Consider the following 7,806-nt stretch of genomic DNA (forward strand, 5'->3'; position numbering starts at 1 on the left):
CACGGTTTCTCCTCCCTCCTCTCCGGTGAGCTCCTCCTCCCTCCTCTCCTCCCATTCCCTCATGGTTTCTCCTTCCCCCTCTCCGATGCTTCGGTGAACTCCTCTCCGGCGACCTCCTCCTCCTCTCTGGCGATGTAGGCGAGCGCCTCTCCGGTGACCTCCTCCTCCTCCTCTCCGGCAAAAGAACACGGCAAAAGAACGTACAAGATCCAAAAACAGGAACAAAATTTGAAATAATATCGTGCCAAAAAACGAGCAAAAAAAACTAGCAAAAAATGGGCAAAAAAATCACGATCCAGATCCAAATTCAAAATTCAAAAATAGCAATGGCGCACGGTGGGGGTTAGACGGTGCGCCACTACTATTTTCCCGCCTTCAAAATTCAAAAATACTAATGGCGCACCGTGGCCTATACTAATGGCGCACCAGTAGCCTATACTAATAGCGCACTGTGGCCTATACTAATGGCGCACCAGTGGTGCACCATTAGTATACCAGATACTGATGACACATCAGTGGTGCGCCATTAGTAAAAATTACTAATGGCATGCTAGTAATGGCGCACCAGTGATGCGCCATTAGTAGGCAAAACTGGTGCGCCATTAGTAGGCCTTTTCCTGGTAGTGATAAATTGTGACGGGCGACTAAAACTGTGAATATTAGCAGTTTTTCTTGGCCATAGTCGTTTTCTGTGTTACGTGTGCCCTTACAAGCAGAGTCCACTAATTAGGAATCATGTTAACATAGTCAAATCACCCACACAAAAAATGTTAACATCGTCAAATGAGGGATTGGAGCATTTTTGTGCAACAAACCTGGACAATAGGTGTTGTACACAAAATCATTTATAATAGTTTGTGATTCGTGCAATTTCTTCAGTTGTCGTCTCCTTCCTCGTGACCCTCTAAGCTCCATCCGTCAACCGTTCGTGACAGAGGGAAATTTCACCTTTCTCCCCACCTTCCAGGGCGACTCCTCTCTTTTCCTGCGTGTTAATTAATGGCGGCCATCCACGTGCCAAATGCTCATGGTCATTTCTCACCTGGTTTTCGTCATATTTTTCTTCTGCCATTATCCGCCATGTTTTTCTGCCCCCGGCCACAACACAGTTATAAAAAGGACGTCGTCATGTCCTCCGTAGCTCATATCCCACCAGACACAACATCCAGTTCCCTCACTGCCGTCCACAACATCTACTTTCCTCCATGCGGCCCACAGTTTACACTTCGCCCCAACGGCCTTACTAGGTGACGCTCTTGAAGCAGGAGAGGCGGCCGCCCTCATCGGCGATTTGGAGTGAGATTGTTGTTGTTGTTCAGAATTATAGTATGCATTAGGTGGGGCATCCACTGAAAAACGGTGGAAGTATGTCTTAATGCTTTGTATAATTTCAAGCATCACCGCCACCGGAATCGGTACCCCATCGCCGAAACCGCCGCCATCAAAATCATCCTCGCGCCTCGTGGTCGTGCATGTGGTCATCCCCGTTCTTCATGTGTTCATGAGTGACGACGTTGACCTCATTGTCGCTAGCCTGTTTCTGATGAAGCAAAGTAGAAGCTGAGAAATTGAAGAATAAGTATGTAGCCAATGACCTATGGGTCTCATATGTAAAAAAATATATGGAGGCTAATATATGACAATCCTGAATTTGCACATCGCATGTTAATCCTCCAAAAGTATATGAAGTGCACTTCATATGCAATATAGCGACCACGAATACGACAAGTCTGTTAGGGTATCTCTAACTGAACTCATAAATTTGGCCCCTTAAACACCTTTTGAAACCTTAATTCCTCAAATTTAAGGAGTTAAAAAAGGTTCCTAGCTGAACTCCTAAAACTTAAGGAGTTAAAAAAAGGTTCCTAGCTGAACTCCTAAAACTTAACTCCCTATAAAAACTCCTTTGCCAATTCTTCTATCTTTTGATTTACAGACTCCATTTCAACTAGATATTTGCACACATATTAAAATAAAACTTGGTAATTTAGGTTCACATAATTTAACAACATTACAAATTCAAAGTTTACAAATATAATTATTAAAATTCAGACACACAAAAGGTTTCAAAATGAATAAATAATCCAAATAAAAATTAAGATAAGAGCACAACAATCAAGTGCTATGATGTGCCCACAAGTTCCCATCCTAAAGGCGGGTATGAATTTCTTGGTTCTTGATACATCGATGCGCCGCGAGGATCTTATTGTGACCATCCCTCGTCGGTTGCCCGCTGGACCCACTATCAAGAAGTGTATCCATGGCTTCTTGTACCAATTTTTTCTGATGTCGGTGTCAAAACTGGCGGATCTCGGGGAGGTGGTCCCGAACTGTGTGTCTAAGGCTAATGGTAACAGGAGGCGGGGGACACAATGTTCACCCAGGTTCGGGCCGTCTCGATGGAGGTAATACCCTACTTCCTGCTTGATTGATCTTGATGATATGAGTATTACAAGAGTTGATCTACCACGAGATTGTAGAGGCTAAACCTAGAAGCTAGCTATGATTATGGTTGTTGTTGTCCTACGGACTAAAACCTTCGGTTTATATAGACACCGGAGGGGGCTAGGGTTACACAGAGTCGGTTACAGAGAAGGAGATCTACATATCCGAATTGCCAAGCTTGCCTTCCACGCAAAGGAGAGTCCCACCCGGATACGGGACGAAGTCTTCAATCTTGTATCTTCATAGTCCAACAGTCCGGCCAAAGTATATAGTCCGGCTGTCCAAGGACCCCCTAATCCAGGACTCCCTCAGTAGCCCCTGAACCAGGCTTCAATGACGATGAGTCCGGCGCGCAGATTGTCTTCGGCATTGCAAGGCGGGTTCCTTCTCCGAATACTCCATAGAAGATTTTGAACACAAGGATCATGTCCGGCTCTGCAAAACAAATTCCACATACCACCGTAGAGAGCACAATGTTCCACAAATCTAATCTGCTGACAGTTTTTCGTAGCGTGACATCTCGCCACGGCCCGGTCATTATTTGAACCGTTTTTCTCAACCAGCTACTGCACATATTGCGAGGCGATTTCCTTGGCACGTCTTGTCGAAGCAGAGATCATGTCCCCTTATCACGGGATTCTCATCAATACGGGTGTGGGTAACCTAACTACGCCATCAATCACAACGCTTGGGGAATAAGCGATTTTACGGGCCAAGTGGGGAGGCGCATAGTTTCTACCGCCTTTATAAAGAGATAAGGATTCCTATTTTTCACCCACGCCTTCTTCTTCCCCTGCTCATCCATTCTCGCACGCTCGAGCTCCAGCGCCCAATGTCTCACCTTCTCCACAAAGCCATTCCAAACATGTTCGGAGCAGGAGGCAAGTGGATGGCCTCCTCCGTTATGGAGGAGGACATTACGAAGCTCCGGGAAGCCGGATACGTGGCAGCAAACATCGCGCACCGGCTCCCGGATGCAGGGCAGATTGTCCCTACTCTGGAACCCCACGAGAGGGTTGTATTCCTTGCTCACTTCGTCCACGGACTGGGATTCCTCCTCCACCCATTTGTCTGGCGGGCTCATGTTTTACTATGGGCTGGACTTCCATGATCTGGCCCCCAACTTCATCCTCAACATCTCAGCGTTTATCGTCATGTGCGAGGCCTTCCTCCGCATCAAGCACCACTTCGGCCTGTGGCTGAAGACCTTAAATGTGAAGCCGAAGGTGGTGGTCGGCCAGTAAGCGGAGTGCGGAGGCGCCATGGTGGGCAAGATGCCGAACGTTACCTGGCTTGAAGGCTCCTATGTGGAGACCGTGAAGGGGTGGCAATCGGGATGGTTCTATATCACCGAGCCGCGCGACGCCAACTGGGCGGCAGCCCTCGAATTTTGATCCGGCATCCCCATGCGGCTCACCTCCTGGAAAGAGAAGGGCTTAGCCCGGGGTTCGCCGGTGGAGCTGACCGGACTCCAGACCCATGTCAAAAATATGATAAGCAAGAAAATCAAGCTTGTCAACGTGGTCTAGGTATAATATGCTCTTCTGCCGGATCCTTCCGTGTCAAAGACGGGCATTCAATATGTGGGAGTTCGACCCAGCCGAGCACCAGACGCTACGAGAGCTCTTCGACACGACGCACAAAGACGTCTGGAAGGTGCTGTTCAAGACCGCCGAGGTACCTCCTCCCATTACCGAGGATCACGGACTCAGCGCAAAGCGCCCCGCCAATCCTGTAAGCTCTCTATATTTTACAAGATGTTCCTTTCCCTAGTATATTTGTGGGAGGAATCTAAGCCCCCACGCCAATTTAAAAGGACTGGGTAGCGACAGCAGAGCGGATCGACTGTCCAGCTCCACTACCTGAAGATCCAGCAACGGCTCTCTTAACGGAGATGTTGTTTCCGGCGCCCTATGAGGTGCCGGAGAAGAAGGCCAAGAAGAAGGCCATGGGGACCAGGAAAGGTCTTCGGCGCAAGGTTGTGTCGGACTCATCGTCCGAAGACACCGAGGCACGCTCCTCCAACGTAAACGAGGAGGAGGAAGAAGAAAGCCCTCCCCCCCAACCGGGAGGGGGGGGGGAAAGGAAGGCCGCCCCATCCGGGGAGGCCGAAGGGTCCAAGAAAGGAAAGACCCTCCCTCCGGACCACTCCACCACAGCCGCCTACAGCGACGAGGAGTGGTTGCCCAGGGACAAGCTCCTGGCGAAGTTGTAAGTATCCGGACACTATAATACTTCCGGTACGTATTGCTTTATCGCTTCTTATCATGCCAAATATGATCGTGCAGTCTGGCCAAAGCCCATATCAACGTATCCTCCTCGGATGGATCTTTGAGTCAGTCGGCGATGAACAACGATTCACTCCCGACGGCCACCTCCCCCCCGGCCCGCGGACAACACCGAGGTGCTGTCCGAGAGGATACCAAACCAGGGGGAGACTGTTCTGGAGACGCCCCAAGGCGAAACCCCAAACGTCGGGCACATGGGGGAAGACCCCCATGGATTCTGATGACGGGGGCCGCAGCAAGTTTGGCCCCCAGCCGGATACTACGCCTGAACCTCCTGTGGTTCCGTGTTTAGGCAGGCAGCCCCTCAGTAAGGAGGGCGAGCCGCCTGTGCCGATGACCTCTGTCCATCCATAGGCATCGGATAACTTGCTGGAAGCGCTTCACGGTGCTTCCATTGACGAAGAGCACCGCACCGTCACGAGTGCGGTGATTGAGAAGGTCCGGTCTGCCAAAAGTGGATTGACCGAAGCCTGCGTCAGCCTCCTAACAGGCTTCGAGATAAGTAATAAAATTATAAGAAAATATCACAGTATAGAAAGTAGCCCCTGATGCTCTATTTGGTATTCAGAAAGAAAGGCCAAACAGAGGATCAAATAGCATCCACAGGAGTCTAACAGAAGATGTCTATGTGGATAAGCAGGTGTCGCTGTTAGCCGCAGCCGCTCGTACTGCGGAGGTCTCCGGACTGAAGCGGGACCTGGACCGGAACGAGGAAGAGCTCGGCCTCGTGAAGAAGCAGCTCGAGGAAAACAAAGGTATACAATACCCCGTCTGTATGTTATATAAATGAAAAGTTGTTGATGCTAATAGAAGCGTCATGAATTTTAATAGGGGCCACGACTGAAGTGGTGGCCCTGAAGAAGGCGCTGACCGAGGCCGAAGACAGAGCGGCCAAGGAACGCGCTGAGCGCGAGAAACAAGAGGCCCGAGTTGACGAGTTCCAGCAAGAGCTCCAGGATTTCATCAAAAAATACGAGTCCTTGGAGCGTGACTCTAAGACGCAAGAGTCCGAGCTTGCGAAGGCCCTCCAGAGCGCACAAGATGCCAAGGCCGAAGCCCAAAAGGTCCTCCAGGAGATTCAGGCGGCCAAGAAGATAGCGGCGGGTAAGGCATTCATTATGCAAAGCAAGCATGTGAAGGAGACTTTCCTTTTACTTACCTGAATTCGGAGCTCTCCAGGAGCGTTCACAGATCTACAGCGCAGCATATCGGATGCCGCAGAGTTCTACCTGTCCGAAGAAGGGAGCTCGACGGAGAAGTTGTTCTGGTCCCAGTATATTGGCGCCGAACATCCGATGACCCTGAGCGACCAACTGAAGCAACTCGTCAAACTTCACAAGGCGGCCGAACTGGCCATGAAGGACCTCATAGTCCAGATGTGGCCTGCCGAGCCCCTGCCTAGCAGCTACTTCGCCCTAGTGAAGCGGCTTGTGTCTTCCTGCCCACGGCTCGAAGTCATAAAGCGGTCAGTCTGCATTGAAGGTGCACGCCGGGCCTTCGCCCACGTGAAAGTGCACTGGGCGAAGATGGATGCCGAGAAGCTGGTGACAGAGGGGCCGGCGAAGGGCAAGGAGCACTGCCACCCCGAAAAGTATTATGACGGTGTCATGAAGGGCGCCCACCTTGTGGCGGAGGAATGTGCTAAGGATGTAATATTTGAGTGAATGTACTCATTTGATCCTATAATATGAAAACGAGTTCATGTGCGCTATATAATGCTTGTTGATTTAAAATATTACCTTCTGTGCGGCCATTTATAAAATCTGGGAGTTGGCCAGTCGTCGGCTTCTGCCCCCATGTAACTAGTACTGGGGTGTTCGGGATAAATCTAAAACCTCTTTATCCAAATTTTTGGTCCTTTAAGGAGGTGTTTAGCGCGACCAACAAGGAAATCAGACTATACAGCTTTATCACTCTCACTTAGCCATAGAAGTCTATAATTTTAAATTTTGGCGTAGCCCCTGGTATTCGGAAAGCCGAACTTGGGGCGCTATATACGCCTAAATCGGACAAGGCCGATTCCTCGCCCAAAGCGGAAAAAATCTTTAAGGATTTGAGACCTCTCGAACAGCGACCAGCTCTCGCTGCATCATGACAGTCAGTTTTCGGCTTTCTCTACTGAGGTGCTCATCCAGAAGAACTGGGACACAATCACAGTAGTTCTTCGTGTGCTACCTTAGCCAATATAGCGGAACGTAAGGCACCAAAACATGGGAGCCGGGCAAACCCAACTATTGACCCAAGACATGATTCAGAGCTGATGCATATAATGCTATAAGTTCGGGGTGCCGCACTGTCGAAAGTGTTCGGACTTTTCTTGCCGTGTTATGGGGACACTGAAGCCCCTGGCGAGCAGATCGTACCAAAATGTACGGGAGCTATAAATAAACAGTCAAGGAAAAGATAGAGAAATGTAATAATAAGCTGACGCTGTACATTATTTTCCCTTGTTATAATAATAAGTCAAGGCGTATGTGTACAAGTAGTGCGATAAGGAAAATAGGACTATTTGACATGTCCTAACCAAGAGCGAGCTGCGTGTGGGTATGTAAAACAGGTATAGCGATCGTTATCAGAGACCACCTGGGGATTCCCTTGTACGTCAAAGCTTCTTGCCTCCTTGGTTTTTCCGTCCTGTAATGGGTTCGATAGCCTCCAGAAAGTAGGGACCTGTAAGAAAGAAAAGGATGAAAGGTGTACGGGTCTTGTGACGGTTGAGCCGTATTTTGGACCGCGTTGTGGCCATTCCTCCACCTATGCCCATGGTATTTTAAGTGCATAATTATGTACGCGCGGCACAAATTTCACCGCTTGACCGGGACTAGGACGGGGGCCGGATTTCTAGGCCAGCTCTAGACGTGTCGGGCGATCCTGTTGCAGAGTACTTCGGACTCGCTTGGCGGCATCCGAGGGCTTTATTGCCGAGTTGGAGGTCTGCCTAAGAAGGTTGCTCTGTACTTCTGCTGCGAGGGCCACAGTGTGCTCCTCTGTACGGAGGGAGCGCTCTATGTTTCCATTGACTCTTATAACCCCGCGAGGTCCTGGCATCTTGAGCTTGAGGTATGCATAATGC

The sequence above is a fragment of the Triticum dicoccoides genome, chromosome 2B (genome assembly GCF_002162155.2).
Source record: "Triticum dicoccoides isolate Atlit2015 ecotype Zavitan chromosome 2B, WEW_v2.0, whole genome shotgun sequence".
Taxonomy (NCBI): domain Eukaryota; kingdom Viridiplantae; phylum Streptophyta; class Magnoliopsida; order Poales; family Poaceae; genus Triticum; species Triticum dicoccoides.